General features: G+C 40.6%; 1 protein-coding gene and 1 long non-coding RNA gene across 2 annotated transcripts in view; one reads left to right on the plus strand and one right to left on the minus strand.

Annotated features, from left to right (window-relative positions):
* The window catches only part of LOC133954753 (chemokine-like protein TAFA-5), a 61,403-nt gene that overhangs the window by 8,328 nt on the left and 35,711 nt on the right, over positions 1–17,364 (minus strand). The gene's annotated exons all lie outside the window — the stretch shown is intronic.
* On the plus strand, positions 7,760–9,908 carry LOC133955505 (uncharacterized). The gene is made up of 3 exons (XR_009920884.1): positions 7,760–8,059; positions 8,833–8,884; positions 9,152–9,908. It is a non-coding gene; the product is annotated as an uncharacterized LOC133955505 (long non-coding RNA).

Genomic DNA, 17,364 nt, shown 5'->3' on the forward strand with positions numbered 1-17,364 from the left:
ACTACTCAGACAGCTTTCATCAGATCAACTTAAAAATTAGATGAGACTCTACAAAACAAGATGAAGATCTAAAGTTATCAGAATTTAAACTTTTCATCATACTGTGTGACCGTGGTGAGGTCTCAAAGTTCGACTAAACGCCAATATAAGCGAGCTTCTGTAACTTAGACATATTTTGTCCAATCGACTCCAAACTACACATATAAGACAAGAGTCGCGACCGGAAGACATCTACCTAGAAATCATGACTTAAAAGGAAAGCGCCCCCTGGTGGCATCAGGAAATGTCTTGTTTTGGTCATCTTACTCTTTGATGTATTTCCCTCCAGCCACTTTACTAAACCATGTCAAACTGTGTCAAATTGGTCTCAAGATATTGATAATGTAGGCATAACATTATTGTGACTTTTCATCATGCAGATTGTTAATGGCGTGGCATCAAAGTTCATCAGCTCACCATGACCTATGAAACCCATTTTAACAGAGTTACCCTGAACGCAGCATGAGACCGCTTTCGGTTTGTTACGTCTCACACTTGGATGTATTTCTCCTCACTCACTTTGCTAAACCATGTCAAACTGTGTCACATGGGTCTCAATATATTGATAATGTAGGCATAACATTGCTGTGAGTTTTCATCATGCGGATTATTCATAGCTTTGCAGCAGACTTCTTCAACTCGCCATGACAAACGAAGCTGCATTTAACACAGCTGCAAGTGAACGCCTCATGAGTTACGTCGTCACAAGCTGCGGAGCTGTGTATCACGAAGAACCGGAGAACGGTTGGCGAGTCTGGATGAGAGGACGGCGGCGGAGTCACTGTGGACGTTGTTCGCTCAGCAGGTTAGAGTGTGGGACTCAAAGCTTTTTTCCCCCGTCCGTCGTGTCTTTTCCTGTGTGAACTCTGCCGCTCTCAACAGCAGCACTGGCTATGAGCTAGCTCCTGCTACCTCCAACGAAGCATCTCTCAACTGCTACGTAAGTTAAACGGACACTTCTGACTGACTGTGATGATAAGCAAAAGAGACACTGTGGATGTGTGATGTGTTGTACTGCATTTGTTTGATCTGTTTACTAATACTAGCTCTAATAAATACTGTATAAATTATATTTTGCTCCTGAATTGAACTGTGTTAAAGGGGTTCACATGGAAAATATATGTTCAATTATGTAAAGGGTGATTTTTGTTACTATTATACTAATGGAGATTTAGCACTTGCTACACATTGTAAGAGCAGCTGTTCAAAGGAGCACTACGTCTTTTAAGGCTCTTTATTCAGAGTCACGGTGTTGATGTCCTGTCACGTGTTACAGTGAAAAATAACCGTGTCTCCCACCTTCAGTATTTAAATCGTTAATCTCAGACAGACTTCACTGAATTCTTTTGTTAAATATGAGTAAGTCATAGCCTTGTAACTTTACTAGAACAGACAGTGTCATACAGAGTTGTGGGTTTATATGCACTACCTATTTCCTAATCTGAAATGATTATGCTCTGATTAACTTTGAACTAATATTTTATTTTTACCATTTAAAAGTCTGTTAATTACTTAACCTGGCCCATGTATGACTTTACATATCTGTGTATTGGTTTCATGTTCCTCTAGAAGGTCCAACTTGACACACAACTTGAATCCAACCAGACTGAACACTGACTCCAGGTACAGACCTGATTTCATTACTTAAAAACAATCAAAGTATTGCACATAATACATAATGTATTAAATTATAATGCAATACTTTTAATGTGAAATAGCTCCATTAAAAACATTCATTGTCATGGTAGTGCACGTTTTAATCCAAAAGCATATTCAAATACACAGTTGAATATCCACAGAAAATAAGATTACACACTTTGTTCATATGTAACTCTTCCTCTACAATAATGACGATCACTTTCATGTTTCCTATCATTTTATTAGGGACAGACGAGCCTGAAGGACACAGCTGTGATGACCATGTTCTGTCTCTTATGGCAAAGCAGAAATATAAAACACTGGGTTCTTATCTAAAGTGTATCAAATCAGATCTCCACCATGTTGCTGCTGAGGACATCAGGTGCTGCAGTTCTTCATCTATGAAGAGAAAAAACGCACTGTTAAAGAATGTTTTGTGTTGTGTATAAAGCACAACAGATTTCAGATAGAACTGTTGTACTGTGGTCTTGGTTTATATCCTCATGGTGAAATGTACATATTTTAAGTCCCTTCTGATAAAAGTGCTGAAAGAAATACAACATTGTACAAATACATAAAATGTCTTTCTACCTCATCAGTACTATTCAAGGTGATAATCTCCCACAGACCTATTGATAACAGTCCAAATCAAGTCTTTCCACTTCTCTCAGTGTGAAAACATAATTCTATAATTAATTTGAGAACTGTTTACAACACTGATGTGTGGAGATTAAAATCATACCTAAACTGTCTAATTCACTGTAAAACTCCATGACATTCGCAGGCCATCTGTAGTTAAGGGAGCAACGCATGGAGTGATGTGTAGATTACTAGTTTGATGATGCATGAGGAGAGGCGGTGGTCGAGTGGCAGAAACTTGGACTATGGGCAGAGAAGGTCTCTGGTTCGTCTTTGGTTCGACTCCATGGAGAGACAACAAAAGTCGCACCTGGATTGATCTGTCCAAAAATCCAAGAGTCTCCCTACCCTCTCTAGTGCCCATGAGCAAGGCACCTCACTCCCCCAACATCTGCTCCCCCGAGTGCCGTACATGGTCGCTCACTGCTCTGTGTGTCCTGCACCAGATGGGTAAAAAGCAGCGATTAAATGTCCCTACCTGCATGAGTGTGCCTTTGCATGTCTGTGCATGTGTTTTGGATGAATACATGGATTTTAATCTTAATCTTTTAATCTTAATCAGTTGTCTTCCAGTTGACCAGCATGAAGCTGCAGATCTCCACCATGTTGCTGCTGGGGACATCAGGAGCTGCATTAATGAGGAGCAGAAGCGTACTGTTATGAATGTTTTGTGTTGTTTATGAAGCACTACTTATTTCAGCTAGAACCGATGTACTAGGGTCTGGGTTTGTATCCTAATGGTTAAATGCACATACTTTAAATCGCTTTTGATAAAACGTGACAAAGAAATACAACATTGTACACATAGATAAAATGTCTTTCTACCTCATCTGTAATATTCAAGGTGATGATCTCCCACAGAGCTGTTGATAACAGTCCACATCAAGTCTCTCCACTTCCCTCAGTGTGAAAACATAATTATATAATTAATTGGAGAAGTGTTTACAACACTGATGTGTGGACATTATAATGTTATCACTACTGTCTAATTCACTCTACAACTCCATGACAGACTAAATAAACGATGTGAAAATAGTAATGGCGGATATACCATCCTGTATCAGAATATTGGTGAAACAGTTACTATCACATGAAACGTACACGTGTAGCGTATTGATAGTAACTCATTAAAAAAAATAATGTCACAACCAAAACAAGACTGTCGAGTTATCTTGCTTCAATCTGTTCATTAGACGTGATAAATAAACGGTAACTTTTATAACAATTACATATTACACAAAACTTGAGGCATGTAAGCATATGATGATAGATAAAGCAATATGTTATGTTGGATAGTTTCAAGGTTACTTACCTCTAGTTCAGCACCAGCGGCTGGCCAGAAGAAGTGGAGCGATCTTCCTTGCCGCACAGGGCAAACGCAGGCAATGTGGAGACGAGCGCTTGGTCATCGAACGTTCTCTCTTCCCCGACCGCAACAGACTTGAAATTGCCTGTGCTCGGGCCCGTTAGTGCTACAACGTAGCCCTAGTTAGGGCCCGAGCACCGAAATCGGTGGGAGGCCCTATTGAAATTGAAATGATTATTAGGGCCCGAGCACCGAAATCGGTGGGAGGCCCTATTGAAATTGAAATGATTATTATTATTATTAGGGCCCGAGCACCGAAATCGGTGGGAGGCCCTATTGAAATTGAAATGATTATTATTATTATTATTATTATTTTTCTTAGCTTAAATGAATTGGCTTTTTGAGGGCTTTAATGTGCTCAAAAAGTTGTAGGAGTTTGCAGCAAATTCGAAGGCGGCGTAAAATTACGTATTCTGGAGTTTTTTGAAAAGGGCGTGGCAAAATGGCTCAAGAGCGCCACCTACGGAAAAGCCCCTCATTTAGCATTCACCGATCCTCAAAAAAAACAAAGATTATTGTGTATCATGACTAGATGCACAAAAAAGTCCATCAGTGCATTATGAATAACGCAACAGGAAGCCCGCCAGTTTGACTTTAGTGGCCATTTTGGTCATATTCCATATTTTTTCTTTGATGTACTTGTCGTACAGCTTTCATCAGATCAACTTCAAATTTAGACGATCGTCATCACAACAAATTGGAGATCTAAAGTTATTGAAGGATTACGTTTTAGCAAAACCGTCTGACCGTGGTGTGGCGTTAAAGTTTGATGAAACGCCATCAAAACACAAGCTTCCATATTTCAGACATATTTTGTCCAATTGAGTCCAAACTAGACACATTCGACAAGAGTCGCCACCAGAAGACATGGGTGCAGAAATTGTGACTTACAATCACAGCGCCCCCTGGTGGTAACACAAAATGTCTTGTTTTTGGTACGTGTTATGTTTTTATGTACTACTCAGACAGCTTTCATCAGATCAACTTAAAAATTAGATGAGACTCTACAAAACAAGATGAAGATCTAAAGTTATCAATATCTAAACTTTTCATCATACCGTGTGACCGTGGTGAGGTCTCAAAGTTCGACTAAACGCCAATATAAGCGAGCTTCTGTAACTTAGACATATTTTGTCCAATCGACTCCAAACTACACATATAAGACAAGAGTCGCGACCGGAAGACATCTACCTAGAAATCATGACTTAAAAGGAAAGCGCCCCCTGGTGGCATCAGGAAATGTCTTGTTTTTGTACATCGTGCGCTTTGATTTATTTGTCGGAGAGCTTTCATCACATCAATTTAAAATTTAGACGGGTGGCATCACAACAAGATGGAGATCTAAAGTTATCAAAGAAACAACTTTTCGACACAACGTCTGACTGTGGCGGGGCGTCAAATCAGCTCACCATGACACACGAAACCGCTTAAAGGGGACATATTCGCTTTAAAGGGGACATATTATTTCCATTTCAACACAGTTGATATGGTTCCTTGGGGTCTTAATGAAATGTCTGTAAAATATTTTGGTAAAAATACCCCAAGGATAATTTAAAACAGCACCTTTTTACTCTGTCTAAAACAGACCTCCTCAGATCAACCTGCCCCCATCTTACCCCACCCCCTTTCACCCCTCTCATCCCTCCCCCTTCTCACCCCTCCCCCCTCTCATGGAGGTGTAGGACATGTGCTTGAATGTGTTCTCACTACAGAATGCATTCAACATCTATAGGGCAGATTATGGGCCTCGTGAAAATTTACGTAATCTGGGGTATTTGGAAATGGGTGTGGCAAAATGGCTCAACAGCGCCACCAACGGTGCTTTCCCTCATTTACGGAGAAACACCTCATTTAGCATTCACTGATCCGCACGAAATTGAAGACAGTTGTGTATCATCACCAGATGCACAAAAAACGCGCTCGGAGCAATATGAAAAACGCAACAGGAAGCACGCCATTTTCGATTTCGTGGCCATTTTGGTCATATTCCATAATCTTTTACTTTGATATACTTCTCGTACAGCTTTCATCACATCAACTGAAAATTTAGACGAGCGTCATCACAACAAGATGGAGATCTAAAGTTATCAAAGAAACAACTTTTCGTCACACTGTCTGACTGTGGCGGGGCGTCACATCAGCTCGCCATGACACACGAAAACGCTTTAACTTCCGTGTTCATGGGTCCATCTCCCTCAAACTACATGTGTGTATCATCAGCCCCCCTCCCTTGAAGATATTCAGATGGTTTTAAAGAATGGGCGTGGCAAAATGGCTCAACAGCGCCACCAACGGTGCTTTCCCTCATTTATGGAGAAACACCTCATTTAGAATTCACTGATCCTCACGAAATTGAAGACAGTTGTGTATCATCACCAGATGCACAAAAAACGCGCTCGGAGCAATATGAAAAACGCAACAGGAACCCCGCCATTTTCTATTTGGACCATATTCCATGTTTTTTATTTTCAAGTACTTCTTGGAGAGCTTTCATCAGATCAACTGAAAATTTAGACGAGTGTCATCACAACAAGATGGAGATCTAAAGTTATTGAAAGATCAATTTTTCGCCACACCGTGTGACCGTGGCGAGGCGTCAAAATGTGACTAAACGCCATCAAAACACAAGCTTCTGTATCTTGGACATATTTGGTCCAATCGAGTTCAAACTACACATGTAAGACAAGAAGCGCGACCTGATGACATCAACAAAGACACCATGACTTAAAATCATAGCGCCACCTGCTGGCTACAGGAAGTGAAGCGTTTATATCGCAGCAGTGCGCAAATGCATGCAACGCTGAGACGAGCGCTTGGTCATCGAACGTTCTCTCTTCCCCGACCGCAACAGACTTGAAATTGCCTGTGCTCGGGCCCGTTAGTGCTACAACGTAGCCCTAGTTATTATTATTTTTCTTAGCTTAAATGAATTGGCTTTTTGAGGGCTTTAATGTGCTCAAAAAGTTGTAGGAGTTTGCAGTAAATTCGAAGGCGGCGTAAAATTACGTATTCTGGAGTATTTTGAAAAGGGCGTGGCAAAATGGCTAAAGAGCGCCACCTACGGAAAAGCCCCTCATTTAGCATTCACCGATCCTCAAAAAAAACAAAGATTATTGTGTATCATGACTAGATGCACAAAAAAGTCCATCAGTGCATTATGAATAACGCAACAGGAAGCCCGCCAGTTTGACTTTAGTGGCCATTTTGGTCATATTCCATATTTTTTCTTTGATGTACTTGTCGTACAGCTTTCATCAGATCAACTTCAAATTTAGACGATCGTCATCACAACAAATTGGAGATCTAAAGTTATTGAAGGATTACGTTTTAGCAAAACCGTCTGACCGTGGTGTGGCGTTAAAGTTTGATTAAACGCCATCAAAACACGGGCTTCTATATCTCAGACTTATTTTGTCCTATCGAGTCCAAACTACACACATAAGACAAGAGTAGAGATATGAAGACATCTATACAGAAATCGTGACTTAAAGTGACAGCGCCCCCTGGTGACAGCAGGAAAAGTCTTGTTTTTGTCACGTTTTATGTTTTTATATACTAGTCGTACAGCTTTTATCAAATCAACTTAATATTTAGACGACTGTCATCACAACAAAATGAAGATCTAAAGTTATTGAAAGATCGACTTTTCGTCAAACCGTGTGATTGTGGCGTGGCGCTAAAGTTTGATGAGACTTCGGTGAAACGCACTAAAACACGAGCTTCTGTATCTTGGACATATTTTGTCTAATCAAGTCCAAACTAGACACATAAGACAATAGTTGCGATATGAAGACATCTATACAGAAATCGTGACTTAAAATGACAGCGCCCCCTGGTGGCAGCAGGAAATGTATAGCTGACACTCTGATGTATTCCTGCTCATCCAATATGCAAAACCATGTCAAACTTTGTTTAATGGGTCTCAAGACATTGATAATGTAGCCATAAGATTATTGTGACTTTTTATCATGCGGTTTATTAATGGCATGGCTTGAAAGTTCATCAGCTCGTCGGAGAGAGTCCCATTGAATCCCATGTTAAAATGCCCAATTTTAGAGTAGAATTAAACCTGTTTACAGCATTATTCAAACTTTGGTTTTAGTCTCAATCGCTATGTTCTTCCTTCATTAAAACTCTGAGGGGGTGAACTTTTTCGTAACTACCTCTATATCGCTATAATAAGCGATATAGTGGTTTGAAATTTACGTGACGTCACAGTGAGCTGCGCCCTCCCTTCTCCTTACTTTTTCCTGTGTCATTGAACACAACTCGAGACTTTCGAAACCTCCCACTCAGTATCGGATGAATAACACAGTTTGATGTTTTGCTTGTTCTGCTGACGGACACGTTAAAGACGTCTGCGCTCCCGTTTCTGTGGTAAGTCAAGCTCAGTATTTTATTTAGATGTGTAGAAGTGATTCGCAGGGTGTTTTAGTACCATGCATTCGAGCTAACGTCCGTTAGCATGGAGGCTAAATACGAACTCCGATCTGGGGCATTAACTCCTGTTTAATGCGAACGGCACTATTACCGACACACACCGATATGAACCGACATGAGTAGGTCCGCCCAGCAGTGGCATGCGTTAGTTTATGAGGTTAAATCTGAGACAGGAGACTGTGTGTGTCCGGTGAATTAGCTCCATCAGGATATCTATTGCTATAAAATGGTTTCACTCGCCAAGGCATTTGACTTGACAATGTTACACAGTTAGTTATTCTACTGAAACAGACTTACAGTGATCAATTGAAACGTGCGTATTTAAAGTCACATCTGTATTTTAAGAGCAGATGTTTAAAGGGGAATTCAACTTCCAAAGCTCTTTATTCAGAGTATTGTTATGATGTCTTACAGAGAAAGCTAAACGTTCTGCTGCCTGCACTGTTTACATTGTAATCTCAGGCAGATTTCACTGAATTGTTCTGTTAAATAAAAAATAAATTATAGCCTTGTATCTTTATTAGAACAGACAGTGTAATAGAGAATTTGATGCTGATGTACACTAACTATTTCCTAAGCTGAAATGATTATGATCTGTTTAACTTTGAAGTAATACACTTCCTTTTTTACCATTTAAAGTGTGTTAAGGACTTAACCTGGCACATGTATGACTTTACACATTTGTATATTTATGTTGAAATTTTCTCTAGCATGTCCAGCATGAGACAACTGGAATTCAACCACATTGAACACCGACTTCAGGTACAGACCTCTTTTCATTAATTACAAACAACCATGGCAAAGTACTGCACATAATACATTGTGTATTAAATAATATATGCAATACTTTGAATGTGAAATAACTCCATACTGTACATTCATTGTCATGGTAGTGCACGTTTTAATCCAAAAGCATATTCAAATACACAGTTGAATATCCACAGAAAATAAGATTACACACTTTGTTCATATGTAACTCTTCCTCTACAATAATGACGATCACTTTCATGTTTCCTATCATTTTATTAGGGACAGACGAGCCTGAAGGACACAGCTGTGATGACCATGTTCTGTCTCTTATGGCAAAGCAGAAATATAAAACACTGGGTTCTTATCTAAAGTGTATCAAATCAGATCTCCACCATGTTGCTGCTGAGGACATCAGGTGCTGCAGTTCTTCATCTATGAAGAGAAAAAACGCACTGTTAAAGAATGTTTTGTGTTGTGTATAAAGCACAACAGATTTCTGATAGAACTGTTGTACTGTGGTCTTGGTTTATATCCTCATGGTGAAATGTACATATTTTAAGTCCCTTCTGATAAAAGTGCTGAAAGAAATACAACATTGTACAAATACATAAAATGTCTTTCTACCTCATCAGTACTATTCAAGGTGATAATCTCCCACAGACCTATTGATAACAGTCCAAATCAAGTCTTTCCACTTCTCTCAGTGTGAAAACATAATTCTATAATTAATTTGAGAACTGTTTACAACACTGATGTGTGGAGATTAAAATCATACCTAAACTGTCTAATTCACTGTAAAACTCCATGACATTCGCAGGCCATCTGTAGTTAAGGGAGCAACGCATGGAATGATGTGTAGATTACTAGTTTGATGATGCATGAGGAGAGGCGGTGGTCGAGTGGCAGAAACTTGGACTATGGGCAGAGAAGGTCTCTGGTTCGTCTTTGGTTCGACTCCATGGAGAGACAACAAAAGTCGAACCTGGATTGATCTGTCCAAAAATCCAAGAGTCTCCCTACCCTCTCTAGTGCCCATGAGCAAGGCACCTCACTCCCCCAACATCTGCTCCCCCGAGCGCCGTACATGGTCGCTCACTGCTCTGTGTGTCCTGCACCAGATGGGTAAAAAGCAGCGATTAAATTTCCCTACCTGCATGAGTGTGCCTTTGCATGTCTGTGCATGTGTTTGGGATGAATAAATGGATTTTAATCTTAATCTTTTAATCTTAATCAGTTGTCTTCCAGTTGACCAGCATGAAGCTGCAGATCTCCACCATGTTGCTGCTGGGGACATCAGGAGCTGCATTAATGAGGAGCAGAAGCGTACTGTTATGAATGTTTTGTGTTGTTTATGAAGCACTACTTATTTCAGCTAGAACCGATGTACTAGGGTCTGGGTTTGTATCCTAATGGTTAAATGCACATACTTTAAATCGCTTTTGATAAAACGTGACAAAGAAATACAACATTGTACACATAGATAAAATGTCTTTCTACCTCATCTGTAATATTCAAGGTGATGATCTCCCACAGAGCTGTTGATAACAGTCCACATCAAGTCTCTCCACTTCCCTCAGTGTGAAAACATAATTATATAATTAATTGGAGAAGTGTTTACAACACTGATGTGTGGACATTATAATGTTATCACTACTGTCTAATTCACTCTACAACTCCATGACAGACTAAATAAACAATGTGAAAATAGTAATGGCGGATATACCATCCTGTATCAGAATATTGGTGAAACAGTTACTATCACATGAAACGTAAACGTGTAGCGTATTGATAGTAACTCATTAAAAAAAATAATGTCAAAACCAAAACAAGACTGTCGAGTTATCTTGCTTCAATCTGTTCATTAGACGTGATAAATAAACGGTAACTTTTATAACAATTACATATTACAAAAAACTTGAGGCATGTAAGCATATGATGATAGATAAAGCAATAGGTTATGTTGGATAGTTTCAAGGTTACTTACCTCTAGTTCAGCACCAGCGGCTGGCCAGAAGAAGTGGAGCGATCTTCCTTGCCGCACAGGGCAAACGCAGGCAATGTGGAGACGAGCGCTTGGTCATCGAACGTTCTCTCTTCCCCGACCGCAACAGACTTGAAATTGCCTGTGCTCGGGCCCGTTAGTGCTACAACGTAGCCCTAGTTAGGGCCCGAGCACCGAATGGTGAGAGGCCCTATTGAATCTGTAAGGATTTTTATTATTATTATTATTATTTCCCTTTGGGGGGCTTTTTCAGGGTCTAGACATGCTCAAAAAGTTATGAAACTTTGCAGGAAATTCAAGGTCTGCGGATATTTTAGTATTCTGGAGTAATTGGAATTGGGCGTGGCAAAATGGCTCTACATCGCCCCCTGGAACCAGCCCCTAGGTTTCCACATAACGGATTTTCATCAAAATCTGGATATAGGTGTATCGTGACCAGTCATGAAAAAAAGTCTCATGGAGCATTATGAAAAACGCAACAGGAAGTCCGCCATTTTGCTTTTAGTGGCCATTTTGGCAATATCCCACATTTTTACTTTTACGTACTTGTCCCAGGGCTTTCATCAGATCAACTTCAAATTCAGATGAGTGTCATCACAACAAGATGGAGATAAAAAATGATTGAGGGATTTTTTTTTTATCACACCGTGTGACCGTGGCATGGCGTTAAAAATTGGTTACACGCCATCAAAACACGGGCATCTGTATCTCGGACATACATGTTCCAATCAAGTCCAAACTAGACATGTAAGACAAAAGTCCCCGCCTGATGACATCTATGCATAAATGACGACTTAAAACCGCAGCGCCCCCTGGTGGCAACAGGAAATGTCTTGTTTTTTGCTTGTCTTACACTTGGATGAATTTCTCCTCATCCACTGACCTCAACCATGTCAAACTGTATCAAATGGGTCCCAAGACATTGACAATGAAGACATAAGATTACCGTGACTTTTCGTCAAACGCCATATGAATGGCGTGGCATTAAAGTTCATCAACTCGCCGTGAAACACGAAATTGCTGTAACTTCAGTGTTCATGATTCTATCTCTCTCAAACTACATGTGTGTAACAACAGCCCCCCCCTGAAGATATTCATATGGTTTTAAGAAATGGGCGTGGCAAAAAAACTGACCAGCGCCCCCTATAGGGCAACCCCGGCACTACGATGGCCGACATTTATACAAATCTATCGGGACATGTGTCGTTTCATAACAAACAAAAAAATATCTTGGATAGGTATGCTTGACCAAACAGGGAGGCCGCCATTTTGGATTAAGTGGCCATTTTTTTTCCATATTCCACATTTTTACTTGATGCACTTGTCCCAAGGCTTTCATCAGATTAACTTCAAATTAAGATCAGTGCCATCACAACAAGATGGAGATAAAAAGTGATTAAGAGATTGACCTTTCGTCACACCGTGTGACCGTGGCGTGGCGTCTTGGGTTTGATTAAAAGCCATCAAAACACGAGGTTCTGTATCTCGGACATACATTGTCCAATCGAGTCCAAACTAGACATGTAAGACAAGGGTGCCATCCTGATGACATCTACACAGAAATTATGACTTGAAATTACAGCGCCCCCTGGTGGCTACAGGAAGTGACATGTTTTATACTTTGATGAACTGCTCCTGGCTGATTTACAATATACAGCTCAAATCAGATCAGTCAAGTCATTAGATCATGGTCAGAATTGTGACGTTTCCTCAAACCGTGTAAACATTGATGTGCGGCGAAGGATTTTCCTTCGCCAAAGGACACGATGTTATCATAACTCCACTGTGCATTGTCCTATCACTACAAAACTTCTGTCACATGGTCAGAGTCCAAGCCTGAACAGCTCTATGTGTCAATATTTCCTCAGTGTCATAGCGCCACCTACTGATTCGCCAGGAAACAGGAAGTACTTTGTTAATCCACTCTGCATTATCCAACCGGCTCCAAACTACTGACCTATGATCACAATACTGATCTGAACAGCTCCACATATAAATATTAGTTCAGGGTCATAGCGCCACCTACTGATCAGTGTGAAAATTAAGTTGTGTTAACATTGTCCAATTGACACAAAATTGCTCACGCTACATCAGAGCGCCTACATGAACAGATATATATGTCTGTGCGTAATAATAGTGATGGCGCCACCTACTGGCAAACCTACTGCCGCAGAGCGCAAAACGCATGCAACGTGGAGAAGTGCATGCTCGATCGATGATGTGCGCTTGGTCATCGATCGCTCTCTCCACCGACCGCAACAGGCTTCAACGTGCGGGTGCTCGGGCCCGCAAGTGCTACAACGTAGCCCTAGTTATTATTATTTCCCTTTGGGGGGCTTTTTCAGGGTCTAGACATGCTCAAAAAGTTATGAAACTTTGCAGGAAATTCAAGGTCTGCGGATATTTTAGTATTCTGGAGTAATTGGAATTGGGCGTGGCAAAATGGCTCTACAGCGCCCCCTGCAACCAGCCCCTAGGTTTCCACATAACGGATTTTCATCAAAATCTGGATATAGGTGTATCGTGACCAGTCATGAAAAAAAGTCTCATGGAGCATTATGAAAAACGCAACAGGAAGTCCGCCATTTTGCTTTTAGTGGCCATTTTGGCAATATCCCACATTTTTACTTTTACGTACTTGTCCCAGGGCTTTCATCAGATCAACTTCAAATTCAGATGAGTGTCATCACAACAAGATGGAGATAAAAAATGATTGAGGGATTTTTTTTTTATCACACCGTGTGACCGTGGCATGGCGTTAAAAATTGGTTACACGCCATCAAAACACGGGCATCTGTATCTCGGACATACATGTTCCAATCAAGTCCAAACTAGACATGTAAGACAATAGTCCCCGCCTGATGACATCTATGCATAAATGATGACTTAAAACCGCAGCGCCCCCTGGTGGCAACAGGAAATGTCTTGTTTTTTGCTTGTCTTACACTTGGATGAATTTCTCCTCATCCACTGACCTCAACCATGTCAAACTGTATCAAATGGGTCCCAAGACATTGACAATGAAGACATAAGATTACCGTGACTTTTCGTCAAACGCCATATGAATGGCGTGGCATTAAAGTTCATCAACTCGCCGTGAAACACGAAATTGCTGTAACTTCAGTGTTCATGATTCTATCTCTCTCAAACTACATGTGTGTAACAACAGCCCCCCCCTGAAGATATTCATATGGTTTTAAGAAAGGGGCGTGGCAAAAAAACTGACCAGCCCCCCCTATAGGGCAACCCCGGCACTACGATGGCCGACATTTATACAAATCTATCGGGACATGTGTCGTTTCATAACAAACAAAAAAATATCTTGGATAGGTATGCTTGACCAAACAGGGAGGCCGCCATTTTGGATTAAGTGGCCATTTTTTTTCCATATTCCACATTTTTACTTGATGCACTTGTCCCAGGGCTTTCATCAGATTAACTTCAAATTAAGATCAGTGCCATCACAACAAGATGGAGATAAAAAGTGATTAAGAGATTGACCTTTCGTCACACCGTGTGACCGTGGCGTGGAGTCTTGAGTTTGATTAAACGCCATCAAAACACAAGGTTCTGTATCTCGGACATACATTGTCCAATCGAGTCCAAACTAGACATGTAAGACAAGGGTGCCATCCTGATGACATCTACACAGAAATTATGACTTGAAATTACAGCGCCCCCTGGTGGCTACAGGAAGTGACATGTTTTATACTTTGATGAACTGCTCCTGTGTGATTTACAATATACAGCTCAAATCAGATCAGTCAAGTCATTAGATCATGGTCAGAATTGTGACGTTTCCTCAAACCGTGTAAACATTGATGTGCGGCGAAGGATTTTCCTTCGCCAAAGGACACGATGTTATCATAACTCCACTGTGCATTGTCCTATCACTACCAAACTTCTGTCACATGGTCAGAGTCCAAGCCTGAACAGCTCTATGTGTCAATATTTCCTCAGTGTCATAGCGCCACCTACTGATTCGCCAGGAAACAGGAAGTACTTTGTTAATCCACTCTGCATTATCCAACCGGCTCCAAACTACTGACCTATGATCACAGTACTGATCTGAACAGCTCCACATATAAATATTAGTTCAGGGTCATAGCGCCACCTACTGATCAGTGTGAAAATTAAGTTGCGGAAACATTGTCCAATTGACACAAAATTTCTCACGCTACATCAGAGCGCCTACTTGAACAGATCTATATGTCTGTGCGTAATAATAGTGATGGCGCCACCTACTGGCAAACCTACTGCCGCAGAGCGCAAAACGCATGCAACGTGGAGAAGTGCATGCTCGATCGATGATGTGCGCTTGGTCATCGATCGCTCTCTCCACCGACCGCAACAGGCTTCAACGTGCGGGTGCTCGGGCCCGCAAGTGCTACAACGTAGCCCTAGTTTTAGTTAGTTTTGGTAGTTTATGCTTTTGTTCTGAAGGTTCTGAGCACCAGGGGATATTATGGTTAGATGGGCAAGGGCAACCAGATACCAGGAGAAGTTCCTGTTTTTTTAACAGCAGACGCCTTTGCCTTTGTTTTGAAAAAATTTAAAAATAAATCACACAAAATGTGACTCCTGCCTGGTACTAGACCTATTGCCTGTGTAAGATTTACTTTTTTATTTAGATTTTTTTAATCCTTTGCTTTTTCTTATCCAGTTTAAGAAATTGCAATTCAAGTAAAATTGTAACACTTCCTTAAGGAGTGCTGAAAATATGAGGACATTAAAAGTATGATTTTTAACTATTTCTTTAGCATCTGTGCGCTGCCTGCCACACAGATCCTTTCCTCCTGTGCAACGGGTGTGTTCTCTCTAAAAACACACTGCAGTCTAAAGGAATATAATTGATACATCACTGTGTTTGACTGCTTCACACGGCTTCTTTCTTAAATTCGTAGTTGTGTGTGAAAAAACCCTGCTGTTGAGTGGTTAACACACTACACCTGACATGGATAGACATTACTGTCAGGCATCACATTGCAGTTCCATAGCTGACCACTTATTTGAAAGAGTGGGAATTGTGTGGCGCTGTGTTGTCCTGCCCACATGAATACTTAACATTCAGCATAGACGAAATCCTCAGTGTTGGTGATTAGAAACATGAATTTTAAACACATGAAATTGTAATACTTTGCAGTCAATTTATGGTAAAAGTAAGAACTTAATTTTCTTGATTGTAATTTAAGACTTAAGAAAATTAGCTCTGACAACATAACACTCATACAGCCTTTAATCAATAGGCAATTAAGGGAACTACATTTTCCTTATGAGTTTCTTCTGTGCCATGATTACCAACAATTTATTTCAGTGTTATACCATGCACTTATTTAAACTGTATACTGTATATGTGTCATTGTTTAATTGAGTTTCTAATCTGCTTTAAGCATGGAAAGGACACACACTTTACAGGTAAGAGCTAATTTGTGGTTTATCAGTTTATATTTTATAAAAGTGTGGGTAACAAGATTATACTGCAAGTAAAGACACAGAAACTGCAGATGGTCATAAACTCTAGCTATTAGAAGTAATGGAACATGGAGCGCAGAGGACAGCGGATAATAATCCTCATCTGATACAGAGAAACGAAATGTGAGGAGCTGTGATTTAAATCATCAAATTCTGAATGAGGTGAGTGAAGACACTTTGGAAACAACTGCTGTTTATCAGCTGATTTGCAGGCTGACGGCCCGGAGGAGTGAGTGCTCATGGCTAGAGGTTATTCAAGAGACACACACACACACACACACACACACACACACAGGCTGTGATGGTAATGAGGGTCAGCAGCCACCTTGTTTTTATGTTATAAGAAAATGTTACAAATTTCTTTAAAAGAAACTTACAGAAGGAAAAGGGAGGGAGTTGAGGACAGAAGGAAAGGAAAGAATGAAGGGCTCTGGACTCCAGTTTTGCTTGTTTTTGTACCATTTGCCATCCTGTATGTACAGTATTATGACGTGTCAACTACTAGGGGTGTTGCGTTAAGTTATGATATTTAAAAATATATTTATTTCTAAAATGTTAATAATACACTTATGATAATATCCTGTAAATAATTCAGTGCTTCTAAGAACATTTGTGTGTTTGGGATGAAGCAACTACATGGTTCAAACATAGTGCCATTCGTTGGCTAAAAGAGATGAATCATCCCTTATTTTTGTGTAAAGTGTCTCTCCCTAGGAATTTTAAAAATGCCTTGAGAACTAGTGCCCCCCCCCCCCCCCCCCCCCCAAACACACACAAACCCCATTCGCAACATAGTTTGCTAAAGCTAAGTTATTTGTCTACCTGTGCGCCATGACATCAGTTGCAGCTCACACACTTTCGGACAGAAATGTCATATGAGGTAGAAGCTTCTCCCCTCCTAAGTTTCCTGATACAGGCAGCTGGTGCTCAGGCAGCGGTGCTAACCGTGTCTGAAGAGTGCGGTGGTGCAGCAGCGCAAAAACCACTGGCCCAGGCAACTGTCTCACCCGATGGTTCA

Source organism: Platichthys flesus, chromosome 6 (assembly GCF_949316205.1).
Source record: "Platichthys flesus chromosome 6, fPlaFle2.1, whole genome shotgun sequence".
Classification (NCBI taxonomy): domain Eukaryota; kingdom Metazoa; phylum Chordata; class Actinopteri; order Pleuronectiformes; family Pleuronectidae; genus Platichthys; species Platichthys flesus.